Here is a 14,652-nt window from a genome sequence, read left to right on the forward strand (position 1 = left end):
CTAAACGTAAAGAGAGAGAGAGAGAGAGAGAGACCTAAATGTAAGAGCTAAAACTTTCATGTTCTATCATCCTACCTTGCCAAAAAAAAAAAAAAAATGCTTTTATAACAACAAACTGAAAATTTTGCTTAAATTTATGGTTTTATGTAACTGAATGTCATCCAAATATCACAGATGATTGAATTTACTATTGTACATGTTTGTGCATCCTGTTGATGAGCTGGTGATGTTTGAATTAGTAATAAAAGAAATATATACCTAATTCATAAATTGTTGCATGCTGTAGCTTGCTAGGGCTGCCATAATAAAGTACCACAAATTTAGTGGTTTAAAGAACAGAAATCTATTGTTTCACACTTCTGGAGGGCAAAAGTCTATAATTATTTGAATTCCAGGTAAACTACACAATTTTTTCCTGAAATGCCCTTTTTACATGAAAAAGTAAGTGGCAAACTATGTTTATTCAGACTTTGGCATCTGACAGAATTTTTTTCAAAAACGAATGAAGTGAACCTGTTACTTACTTCAAGGAAAACTATGCAGTATTTTTTGCTGATAATAAAATTTGAGATTTTAAGTGAAAATTAGAATGCAGGAGAACTAGTTAGTATCTGCCATGGTGAGCTTGTCAGCTCCCAAATACTTACAGACCTTTCTGACAAGAAAAATGCACGGTAAGGCACATTCCCACCTTAAGGTTTTGTGCACAGCCTGTCTCCTGTGACCAGAATGCTCTTCCCTCAGATCTGCTTGCCTTTATCCTTCATCTCCCTTAAGTTGTCATTCACATGTTGACTTCGAAATGACGTCTACCCTGAGTGTCATATTTAAAATTGTAATCCACACCTCAGGACTCTTGAGCCTCCTTCCTGTCCTCTATTTTTCTTCCTCCCTCCATCTCCAAAGGACTTATCACTTTCTAGCATTCTACATAATTCACTTATTTTATTATTTATTTATTATTATTATTTTTAAGTTTATTTATCTTGAGAGAGAGAACCAGTGGGGGAGGTGCAGGGAGAGGGGAGGACAGATGATCAGAAGTGGGCTCTGTGCTGACAGCCCCAGTTATGGGGCTCCAACCCATGAACTGCAAGATCATGCATGACCTGAGCCAAAGTCAGACGCTCAACTGACTGAGTCACCCAGACACCCCTATTTTTAATTTTTTTAAAGTTTATTATTTGTTTTAGTAATTTCTACACCCAGTGTGGGGTTTGAACTCACAACCTTAAGATCAAGAGTTGCATGCTTTTTCTACTGAGCCAACCAGGTGCCCCTATTTTATTTGTTGTATATTCTGTCTTAACCGACTAAAATATAACCTCCTTGAGAAGAGGAATCACTGTTTTTGTTCACTGATATAACCCAAGCCCCTAAAATAGTGCCTAGCACATTGTAGGCAATGCATACAGATTCATTAAATTAACAAACGTTTGTAATATTTTATGTTAATATATTCATAAAAAGTTAAAGATTATATATCATATTCTTAGGGTTCATTATCTTGATTGTATTATATATTTCCTCAATGCCTGAATTTTTATCAAAGACTTAGGTTATTTTAAAAATCAGAATATGCATGTGCCTACACATGTACGTATATGTATACACATATATACAAAAGTGCTTGTATATGTATATGTGCACACACACATGCACATATATATTTAGCCCAGCCCAAATTACCTTCTATTCCAAGATGGAATTAAAAAAAGTTTTTTAATCTTTATTTATTTTTGAAAGAGAGAGAGACAGAGTATGAGCAGGGGAGGAACAGAGAGAGAGGGAGACATAGAATCCAAAACAGGCTCCAGGTTCTGAGCTGTCAGCACGGAGCCCGATGCGGGGCTCAAACTCATGAACCTCTAGTTCATGACCTGAGCTGAAGTCAGATGCTTAACAAATTGAACCACTCATGTGCCCCACCAAGATGGAATTTATTCTGAGGAATTTACTCCTCTTGTATGTCACAGTAAGACTTTGTGTCTTTATTTAAAGTCTTGTTCACACTCTGCTTTGTTTTATAATTCATCGTGTGTATGTTTGTCTCCCTCAGTAGATTTCAAGCTCCTCAACAGCAAGAAAATGTCATGTTCACATAGGCACCTGGCCAACTCAATATTTAGCCATGACTCAAAGATTAAACATTTTCAAAACTAGAGTATATTTATTTTGAAACTGGCATTTGTCACTCAATAGTACAAACTTCGTGAATTTAAGTAAATAATAATTTTCAACTAAGCACTGGGACTTAATAAATATGATTCTTCCTAGCTTCTGTGTTTCTGTAGAGAAGTCAAAAAGAATAAATATCAGGAGGTGTTCTCTTGTGGCAGCCTTTTTTTTTTTTTTTTAAGTTTATTTACTTATCATCGAGAGAGACTGAGACAGCACAAATGGGGGAGGGGTAGAGAGAGAAAATCTCAAGCAGGCTCCGCACTGCCAGCTCAGAGCCCAACGCTGGGCTTGAACTCAGAAACTGTGAGATCATGACCTGAGCCGAAGTCAAGAGTCAGACACTTAACCTAATGAGCCACTCAGGTGCCCCATTGTGGTTGCCTTTTTACTCTAAGATATATCAGTCTAAGGGCACCTGGGTGGCCCAGTTGTTAAGCATCTGACTTTGGCTCAGGTCATGATCTCATAGTTGGTGAGTTCAAGTCCTACATCAAATGAGCTTGAGCCCAGCTTCCGGTGAGCACGAGCCCCGCTTTCGGTAAAAACACAAGCCCCGAGGGAGCCCCGCTTCTCTCTCTCTCTCTCTCTCTCTCTCTCTCTCTTTCTCTCTCTGTTCCTCATGGGATTCTCTCTCTCTCTTCTTCCCCTTGCTCACTTGTGCCCTCTCTCTTGAAAAAAAAAGTGTGTGTGTGTGTCTCTCTCTCTATATAGTTTAATATAAACTACAGTTTTTGTGATACCAAGGTTTAATATTAATATCAACTTATTATTAAGTTAGTAATCCCTTTATATTTATAAAATAAAATACAGGTTGTAAATCATTTGTAAATGCAGCAAGAAGAAAAAACATCATTCAAAATTTCATCATCTAAAGGCAACTACTGTTGATATTTTTACCTGCATTTCTTGATATTTTTCTTCTAAGTGTTGTTTTTCATTTGTTTGTTTGTAAGAGTTGTGATTATTTTACCAACATAATTTTTTAGCCAGCTTTTTTTTCACTTGCCATTAGTACATGAAGCACGTTTCCATGTTATTATGAACTATTCATAAACATTATTATTTGAATCTTCTCCCAGTTCAAAGTTTGAGACCTGGATTTTGGTTCAAGCAACAAACTGTCAGTATTAGACTCTTTCCTCTTTCTCCAGGTTCGCTGAATTCTCAGTGTCCTAGCAGCCAAAAAAGTTAACGATTTTCTGTTAACAGAGATAGAGATGGAGAAAGAGAGAGAGGGAGGGAGGGGAGATAGAGAGAGAGAGGCTTTATATACTTATTTATTTATTAAGTGTTTATTTATTTTGAAAGAGAGATAAATCGGGGTGGGGGGGAGGGCAGAGAAAGACATAGAATCCCAAGGAGAATCCATGCTGTCAGTGCAGAGCCCGATGCAGAGCTTGATCCTACGAACGGTGGGATCATGACCCAGGCCAAAATCAAGAGTCAGATGCTCAACTGACTGAGCCACCCAGACTCTCTGACAGAGGCTATATTTAGATTCAGAAGAATCTGAAATTGGGTCTGGCTAAAATTTAAACTAACAGAAATAATGTTTATGAACAGTATTTAACTTGCTGTCTTCCTGGAAAGCAGTGTAAGGTAGAAAGAAGAGCATAGGTTTTTTAAAAAAAATAATTGGAAAAATAGTTAATTTTCATAAGAATGGAAAGAATAAAAAGGAGAAAGAAAAATGTGAATTTTGAGGTCATACTGACCAGAGTTCAAATCATCTAAAAGTTGAGTAATGTTAGAGAAGGCAAAGAGTATAATATTTACTGCCTAAGAGGTTCCAGGTACCTTAAACACATCAGTTATGCAACTAGCCCCAGGCAAGAGGAATCATTGTTCTATGTCCCTAAGCCTTAGAGGGCTGCATATATAATGTACCCACAAAAACCATACTAAATACACAAAAGTGTCTTTATCATTCTTTAACTGGTTCTCAGCACTAACTTAGTAGGATCTCTTACCCATAATATTTGTTCTCATGACTAATATTGTTTAGGCCCCAAGGAAATGATTCTCACATCCTTTGCCCTATATAATGCAACAGTGTTAAAATGCTGTAATGGTTTTGAACTTTGCTGGTGGCAACATCAAAGATAAACACTGTCTCAGGGTATGGAGAGGATGTAAGTGGTAAATGCTTAGGTAAGAAAAAAAAAGACAATTAACTTGTTAAATACTTTCTCTCAGAAAGCATGAATGCAATAGATTTTTTTTTTTTTTTGCAATAGATTCTTGAATAGCAAAGAACCATTTCACCATAAAGCTAGTCATTCACTTCCTTGCTTCAGTTCCTATTGCATTTTGTGGTTCCAAGGTACTTAAGAATTAGCATGATACTTGCAACAACTGTATAAGGTGACTATGGTAGGTATTTTTATTTTTTATTTAAAAAAATTTTTTAACATTTATTTATTATTGAGGGGCAGAGACAGAGCATGAGAGGGGCAGACACAGAATCCAAAGCAGGCTCCAGGATCCAGCTGTCAGCACAGAGCCCAATGTGGGGCTCAAACTCACAAACCAAGAGATCATGACCTGACCCGAAGTCAGACGCTTAACTGAGCCACCCAGGCACCCCTATGATGGTAGGTGTTTTTAAAATGGCCTCCAATGATCCCTGCTTCCTTGTGTGTATGCCCTTTTGTAATCGTCTCTCCTGGAGTGTGGGCTAGATGGAGTGGATTGTTTCTAACATGTAGAATACAACAACAGTAATGAGATGCTACCTGTATGACTTCCGCGGTGGCTCAGTGGGTTAAGTGTCTGACTCTGGATTTCGGCTCAGGTCATGATCTCACGATTTATGGGACTGAGCCCTGCATCAAGCCCTGCATCAGGCTCAGCACTGACAGTGGAGAGCTTGCTTGGCATTCTCTCTCTCTCTGTCCATCTCCCTTTGGTGCTCTCTCTCTCTCAAAATAAATAAATTAATTAAAAAAAAGATTCTCTCTCTCTCTCTGCCCCTCTCCCCTGCTCACACACTCTCGATCTCAAATTAAAAAAAAAGAAAAAGAAAAAAAAAAGACTATGACTCCTATTTTGCTAGCAAACTCTCTAGTGCTTCTTGGCTCACATGTTTTGAAGAAACAAGATGCTTTCTGGCAAAGAAATGAGAGTGACTATGACTAATAGCCAGTGAGGAACTAAGGCCCTTAGTCCAACAAAGAACTGAATACTGTCAACAACCACTGAAATGAACTTGGAGGCACATTCTTCCCCAGTCATGCCTTCAGATGGGTCCATAGACCTTGGCCATCACCTTGATTACAACCTTGATGGACATCAGGAAGCAGAGAACCCAGCTAAATTATGCCCAGATTACTAATCCCCCCAAATTGTGAAATAATAACTGTTGTTCTTTAAAACCACCAAGAAATGGGTAATTTTTAATACAGAATACATAATTAACACAGTGGCTATTTAGCATTTTGTAATTTGAAACATTTTTGTTACTCTTAAGCGTGTGTGTATATGTATATATATCTATATATGTAGGTCTAGACATAAAAATACATTTTAAATAGCATAAAATATGATTAGTGATGTTGAACATCTTTTCACGTGCTTATTGACTACCTGTACATATCCTTTGGAGAAGTATCTATTCAATATCTTTGCCTATCTTTTAACTGGGTTGCTGTCTTTTTATTCCTGATCTGTAAATTCTTTACATATTCTGGATACTAGAACTTTATCAGATATATGACTTGCAAATATTTTTTCCATCCTGTGGACTGTCTTTTCACTTTCTTCAGAGAGTCCTTTGATGCATGAAAGGTTTTAATTTTGATGAAGTCCAATTTACTTATTTTTTTAATTAAAAAAATGTGTATTTATCTTTGAGAGAGACAGAGAGCATAAGTGGGGAGGGACAGAGAGAGAGGGAGACACAGCATCTGAAGCAGGTTCCAGGCTTTGAGCACAGAGTCCGATGAGGGGCTTGAACTCACAGAGAGATCATGACCTGAGCTACAGTCAGATGCTTAACTGACTGAGCCACACAGGCACCCCTCAATTTCATACTTTTAAAGGCTGAATAATATTGCATTGTATCTATATACATTTTGCTTATTCATTCACCTGTGTATGAACACTTGGGCTGCTTCCATCTTTTAGGTATTGTGAATAATACTGCTATGACCAGGGTATACAGCATGAACTGTTTTTTGTTAGAAAAAAAAACTTTCCCCAGAAGCTCTCTAGCAAATCTTCCCTCACATCTCATTGCCTGGAATTGTGTCACATATTCATGCCTAAACCAAGAGAAATGGTCCACAATGTTTAATTCAGGTCTAAACTTTAGGCAAATCATAATTTATGTCTTGTAGGGTTTGAGGAGGGAGTAGAACGCCCCAGAAGATCTGGGCTGTAAGGAGGATGGTGGGTTCCATTATAAAAGAAGGATGTCGGGGCGCCTGGGTGGCTCAGTCGGCTAAGTGTCCGACTTCAGCTCAGGTCATGATCTCGCAGTCCGTGAGTTCAATCCCCGCATCGGGCTCTGTGCTGACTGCTCAGAGCCTGGAGCCTGTTTCAGATTCTGTGTCTCCCTCTTTCTCTGACCCTCCCCCATTCATGCTCTGTCTCTCTGTGTCTCAAAAATAAATAAACGTTAAAAAAAATTAAAAAAAAAAGAAGGATGTCAGATGTACAGATGGCCAACAGGCACATGAAATGATGCTCAACGTCGCTCCTCATCAGGGAAATACAAATCAAAACCACACTCAGATATCACCTCACGCCAGTCAGAGTGGCCAAAATGAACAAATCAGGAGACTATAGATGCTGGCGAGGATGTGGAGAAACGGGAACCCTCTTGCACTATTGGTGGGAATGCGAACTGGTGCAGCCGCTCAGGAAAACAGTGTGGAGATTCCTCAGAAAATTAAAAATAGATCTACCCTATAATCCAGCAATAGCACTGCTAGGAATTTACCCAAGGGATACAGGAGTGCTGAGGCATAGGGGCACTTGTACCCCAATGTTCATAGCAGCACTCTCAACAATAGCCAAATTATGGAAAGAGCCTAAATGTCCATCAACTGACGAATGGATAAAGAAATTGTGGTTTATATACACAATGGAATACTACTTGGCAATGAGAAAGAATGAAATCTGGCCTTTTGTAGCAACATGGATGGAACTGGAGAATGTTATTTTAAGTGAAATAAGTCATACAGAGAAAGACAGATACCATATGTTTTCACTCATATGTGGATCCTGAGAAACTCAACAGAAGACCGGGGGTGGGGAGGGAAGACCAGGGGGGAGGAAAACAGAAGACCAGGGGGGAGTTATAGAGAGGGAAAGAGGCAAACCATAAGAGACTCTTAAATACTGAGAATAAACTGAGGGTTGATGGGGGGTGGTGGGGAGGGGAAAGTGGGTGACGGGCATTGAGGAGGGCACCTGTTGGGATGAGCACTGGGCGTTGTATGGAAACCAAATTGACAATGAATTTCATATTAAAAAAAATAAAAGAAGGATGTAAGTGTAAGCAAGTCAGTTATACTCTCCACTGCCAAGAGCAGTGAAAGTGACACACACAGGTTAAGGTGAATCTCAGATTTATATAGAATTTCTGTTTCGAAACTTTGAGGCTGGTGAACATACCTCATATTCCTGTCATCCTTGGTCATCATCTTCCTTTTTGTGTTCTCAGCTGTGCTTCCTTTCCCCTAGCCCAATCCTCTACTTTTCTCCCTCTGAAATCTTTCCATTCCTTCTTTCATGCTCTAATTTGCTAAAACTTAGTTCTCCTCATAGAATTCTTATTTCACATCCTGGTTTTAATGAATGCTGACTTTTCTCTGAATTCGGTCTCCCTGAAACTTTCTTAAATTTATGTGGGTGGGTTTTTTTGTTTTTTTTGTTTTTGGTCTTTTTGTTCTCACTTATTCATGCACACCAGGTCCAGAGATGAATTCAGCTTTCTCCTCATTCTGTAATCCTCTGCTCTTATGTAAAAATCCTATTCCCTGAAAATTTCGAGACATTTGTATACACCATTCTCTACCCTACCTCACTTCTGGCTAGGAGCTTACATCTCTATCTACCTAGCTCACAATCTTATCCATGCCCATGTTTTGGTTTTTTTTTTTTTTTTCAATTGTTATTTAAAGTTAATTACTCCTAAAGATATATATATTCAGCTCAAATCTTCCTCTTAAACTTCATATCTAACTGTCTCCTGGACATAGCCATCTGACAACTCTTAACCATTCCTTTTTTTTTTTTTTAATTTTATTTATTTATTTATTTATTTATTTATTTTTATTTTGAGAGAGAGAGAGAGACAGTGCAAGTGGGAGAAGGGCAGAGAGAAGGAGAGAGAGAGAATCCCAAGCAGGCTCCACACTGTTAGCACACAGCCTGATGTGGGACTCAAACTCACTAACCGTGAGATCATGACCTGAGCTGAAATCTAGATCAGGACGCTCAACCAACTGAGCCACCCAGGTGCCTCTATTTTTAATTAATTTATTTATTAAAAAAATTTTTTTTTAAATTTATCTTTGAAGGAGAGAGAGAGAGAGACAGAGTATGAGCGGCGGAGGAGCAGAGAGAGAGGGAGACACAGAATTCGAAGCAGGCTCCAGGCTCTAAGCTGTCAGCACAGAGCCCGATGCGGGGCTTGAACTCACGGACTGTGAGATCATGACCTGAGCTGAAGCTGGACGCTCAACCGACTGAACTGCCCAGGTGCCCCTATTTATTTTTTTATTTTTTAAGTAGGCTTCATGCCCAGTGTGGAGCCCAACACAGGCCTTAAACTTACTGCCCTGAGATCAAGACCTGAGCTGAGATCTCAGATGCTCAACTGACTGGGCCACCCAGGTGCCCCTTGAGATTTTATTTTTAAGTAATCTCTACACCCAATGCAGGGCTTGAACTCACAATCCTGAGATCGAGAGTAGTATGCTCTTCTGACTGAGCCAGCCAGGCGCCCTAAGCATTCCTAATTCAACATCTAGAAAATCGGAAAACCAGAAACTTAGAAATCTTTCTTGATTCCTTCTCCTCTTCACACCTCTTCTTGATTCTATTATCCTAATATCTCTGACCAATTCTTTTTGCTCTTTCCTTATCACTATTTACTTCAGACTTCCCATTTCTTAAACTGAATCATGAAAACAATCTCCTAACTGTTCTTTCCAGCCCAAATCATTCCCTGTAATACCACAACCAGCAGCCTAAAATGTCATTCCCTAAATGGTTACCTATATAACCAGGTTAAACTCCAAGATTCTTATCACAGTACACAAGACCCGTTTAAGGAAATAGCCCCCGTCTGTCTTTCCAGTCTTGTATTGGACATTCCCTCCCTCTCGTGTTCCAACTATAATGAATTTATGTTATTCTATATTGGTTGAGCCTCCCTCTTCTGCAGCTGGTTAATTTTTTTTATTTATTTTTTAAAATATACATACAAGTTAGTTAGCATACAGTGCAACAATGACTTCAGAAGTAGATTCCTTAATACCCCTTACCAATTTAGCCCATACCCCCTCCCACAATCCCTCCAGCAACCCTCAGTTTGTTCTCCATATTTATGAGTCTCTTATGTTTTGTACCCCTCCCTGTTTTTATATTATTTTTGTTTCCCTTCCCTTATGTTCATCTGTTTTGTCTCTTTTTTTTTTAAGTGTTTATTTATTTTTGAGACAGAGAGAGGCAGAGCATGAACAGGGGAGGGTCAGAGAGAGAGGGAGACACAGAATCCAAAGCAGGCTTCAGGCTCTGAGCTGTCAGCACAGAGCCCGACATGGGGCTCGAACTCACAGACCGTGAGATCATGACCTGAGCCGAAGTCCGACGCTTAACCGACTGAGCCACCCAGGAGCCCCCTGTTTTGTCTCTTAAAGTCCTCATATGAGTGAAGTCATATGATATTTTTCTTTCTCTGACACTAATTTCACTTAGCATAATACTCTCCAGTTCCATCCACGTAGTTGCAAATGGCAAGATTTCATTCTTTTTGATTGCCGAGTAATACTCCATTGTGCATATATACCACATCTTATTTATCCGTTCATCCATCGATGGACATTTGGGTTCTTTCCATACTTTGGCTATTGTTGATAGTGCTGCTATAAACATGGGGGTGCATGTGTCCCTTTGAAACAGCACACCTGTATCCCTTGGATAAATGCCTAGTAGGGCAATTGCTGGGTCATAGGGTGGTTCTATTTTTAGTTTTTTGAGGAACCTGCATACGGTTTTCCAGAATGGCTGCACCAATTTGCATTCCCACCAGCAGTGCAAAAGAGATCCTCTTTCTCCACATCCTCGCCAACATCTATTGTTGCCTGAGTTGTTAATGTTAGCCACTCTGACAGGTGTGAGGTGGTATCTCACTGTGGTTTTGATTTGTATTTCCCTGATGATGAGTGATATTGAGCATTTTTTCATGTGTCGGTTGGCCATCTGGATGTCTTCTTTGGAGAAGTATCTATTCATGTCTTTTGCCCATTTCTTCACTGGATGTTTGGTTTTTGGGTGTTGAGATGTGTTGAGTAAGAAGTTGCTGCAGTGAAGGTCAAAGAGGTTTTTGCCTGCTTTCTCCTCAAGGATTTTGATGGTTTCCTGCCTTACGTTTAGGTCTTTCATCCATTTTGAGTTTATTTTGTGTATAGTGTAAGAAAGTGATCTAGGTTCATTTTTCTGCATGTCATTGTCCAGTTTTCCCAGCACCACTTGCTGAAGAGGCTGTCTTTATTCCATTGGATATTCTTTCCTGCTTTGTCAAAGATTAGTTGGCCATACAGTTGTGGGTCCATTCTGGGGTCTCTATTCTGTTCCATTGATCTGAGTGTCTGTTTTTGTACTACTACCATACTGTCTTGATGATTACAGCTTTGTAATAAAGCTTGATGTCTGGGATTGTGATGCCTCCTGCTTTGGTTTTCTTTTTCAAGATTGCTTTGGCTATTCAGGGTCTTTTCTGGTTCCATACAAATTTTAGGACAGTTTGTTCTAGCTCTGTGAAGACTGCTGGTGTTATTTTGATAGGGATTGCCTTGAATATGTAGCTTGCTTTGGGTAGTATGGACATTTTAACAATATTTGTTCTTCTTATCCAGGAGCATGGAATCTTTTTCCATTTTTTTGTGTCTTCTTCAATTTCTTTCATAAGCTTTCTATAGGTTTCAGTGAATAGATTTTTCTGGTTAATTATTTTTATCATTTATCTCAGGAATTTCTCATCTAGGGTCCCTCGAATTGAGAGTAACTGACAATCCTTATTCTCTTAATACCTTGTTCATACCTCTATCATAATGTTTATCACACTGTATCATGGACCATAATTTTCTATCTGAATTCTCTTCATATTTCCAAAGTGCTGGGTATTTAGTAGGTATAACCTGTGAATATAGATCCTGAGCTGCATTTTAAGATGAAGGTTTATTTTGCAGCACTTGCTGAATGTGGTTATGAAAGGAATAGGAAGATGGAATAATATTGCATTTAGGAGGGAAGCTGAGTTCACTGAAGTTGTTTTCAAAATTATGGGGATTCTGTGCATGTTTGTAGGTTGAGGTAAACAGGGCAGTGAAGAAAGAGAGGTTGAAGACGTAGGAGAAGTGACAGAAATAAGGTCATTTGAGAAGGAGAAAAGGTTTTAAGTTATCCTCAAAATAATTTTTTAGCTTTTAGAGGCCTACAAGTTATTTGTCTCATTAAGGGATGAGTTCATTTTATCTAAAGATAATATCCTTGATCAGGGATTTATGTTACACATTTACTTATTAAACAGAACTTTCATCTTTACTTGGGTCCAGGAGGGAGATGGATAAAGAACTATACTTGGTAGAAGTTAAGGATTAAAAGTTCACTAACAAAAATCTGGAGTTGTATCACAGTCAATGCTACTAGAATGGCTGGTGTATTTTAAAGGACAGTATATGCCTGGGATATGATGACATTTTGTAAAGGTCTTGACACTTAAGATAAATGTTGTTATATATACCCATACACAGCAGTAAATGCTTTTCATGATTTTTGAGTGTACCATTCTGATTAATCAAATATTATGGTTTTAATACTTATTATACAATCTGAATTACTAATGAAGAAAATGAAACTCAGATGTTAAAAATATCTTATATTAAAACTACACAGTATGAATGGAGAGGGAGTTTCAGGGCCTCAGATATCACAGTGAACTCCCACAACACTTATGGAGAGTAAGTTACTCTGAACAAAGTACTGTGTTAGAGCTAAGAGGGACACAGATGTTTAAGATGTGGCTCCTGCCTTTTAGAATGTGTATTAGCTCTTGCAGAGTTATGATTAACTGAATGCATAAGTGATGTTTAGAAGACAACGTTACACATATTTTACTTCCCACTTTCCATTCTGATAAAGCTCTCTTATCTTATTTTCATTTCCCTTTTAAATCTTTCCTGTGCTTCAGAAATAGACTTTAGTGGCTAAGCAGAGTGTTTTGTCCCTAGCAGTACTCACTGTGTATTTGTTGAACTCAGACGAATATCTTGTATGGTTTTGATTTTTGTGTGCTTGGCAATTGGCTGAATTGGAAAGTCAAAGACACAGTTAAAAATGAGAAGGGAGGGGTGCCTGGGTGGCTCGGTCGGTTAGGGGTCTGACTTCAGCTCAGGTCATGATATCACAGTTCGTGGGTTTGAGCCCTGCATCAGACTCTGTGCTGACAGCCCAGAGCCTAGAGCCTGCTTCAGATTCTGTGTCCTGCTCACTGTCTGCCCCTTCCATACTCCTGCTCTGTCTGTCTGTCTGTCTGTCTCTCTCAACAATGAATAAACATTAAAAAAATTTTTTTAATGAGGGCATTGCTGAGTACTGCAGCTGCAAGAATCTCTTTTAAAAACCTACAGTCTGTTACATAAATTATGTACTCTTTAAACTTTTTTCCACGTTCATTTACACAATTGATCATTGAAACTGCTTTAGGATATGTATATCAATTATTTAGCATATTTTAAAAGCTTCCTTAATAACATCTTTAATAAGTGGATGCAATTTTGTATTTACTGCAAACAGTTATGAATAACAGATAACCTAATTATAGTTTATCATTACCTCTAATCATTCCAATGGAACTGTTTCTCTCATTGCATTCATATTGTTTTGGTGCACGAGTATGGAAAGCAGCAGATTGTTTTCTGTGATCATAGATTTTAAATATTTACTTGCTAGTGCTGCATAATTTAGCACACTGGAGTTTTGAAGCAGTTTGTATGGTAGTGGGTGCCATGTCCGTGTTACAGAATACAATTACCCTCTGTGACTTCTATGTGAGGTTATAAAAATGGTAAGTATTCTACCCATTTTTCCAACCAATTAAAATCTGTTTTGCTGTAAATCCACAGAAAACCAATGTTAATGGTATATGTCAATTTTATTTTGTAAAATTACCACATAGTTTAAGGATTCAAGCATTGTTTCTCACGGCCTATTAGTGCAAAATATAAAAAATAAAATACATTCATTCTTGGTAATCCAAATCTTTATGAAAGTAACAAAAAGGCATACAGACAGCTTGTTCAATGCATGCTATCTGTCCTAAGAAATCAAAACAAAGTTCTGTATTTTAAAATATGGAATCACAGACTAATGAGGCAAGCTAAGTCAGTTTGTTAAATCTAATAAATGTTACATTTATGACCTTGTGTAATTGGTCACTTGGTTGCCCTACCACATAACAGAAAATAAATAGTTCCAGTTATCTGTTTTTGTAAGAATAATGAAAATAATCCAAACCATTAATATGTTAAAAAAGTGAAAAACACTAAAAAAATGTTTATTTTTGAGAGAGTAAAAGGAGGGGAGGGGCACAGAGAGAGGGGGACAGAGGATCCAAAGAGGGCTCTGCGCTGTCAGCAGAGATGTGGGGCTCGAACTCATGAACAGTGAGCTCAGGACCTGACCTCAAACGACTGAGCCACCCAACCACCGCAAAAGTGAAAAACATTTTAAAATTTAATTTTTAACTTTCAACTCTTCAATCTGAAAGGTTTCTTTTCCCTTGTAGGTACATAGTCCGGTAATACAGACTGTTAATTTTTTACTCCCAGGTCCTACTATAATTTCCTATGCAATTCAGAAGCATGCCTGGCAGACCTTGTTCCAACGCAATCTTTCAGTACTGCAAAACGACCTAGGATTACACTTTGCAATACTTTAGTATTTCCCTCATACTCCTTATGAGTATGGATAAAAATTTCCATCTCATAAAAAGCCTTTATACCGTCCTGTGTTTCAATCCTTGAAAAATAAAAGGAATGTGGAAAATCAGCGCACACATTCCTTAATATTTTATAACTTTTTGTCTATCAGACTCAACTACATCTTGGCTTAGACAACCTTCACAACAGGATAGAAAGGAATATATGTATCTTTATCAAAGTGAGGCTTGGTAGGAAGGTCTACATTATTACAAGAAATTTAGTGACTCCTCTGAAAACACATCTGGGATCTCCGGGT

The sequence above is a fragment of the Prionailurus bengalensis genome, chromosome C1, assembly GCF_016509475.1.
Source record: "Prionailurus bengalensis isolate Pbe53 chromosome C1, Fcat_Pben_1.1_paternal_pri, whole genome shotgun sequence".
Taxonomy (NCBI): Eukaryota; Metazoa; Chordata; class Mammalia; order Carnivora; family Felidae; genus Prionailurus; species Prionailurus bengalensis.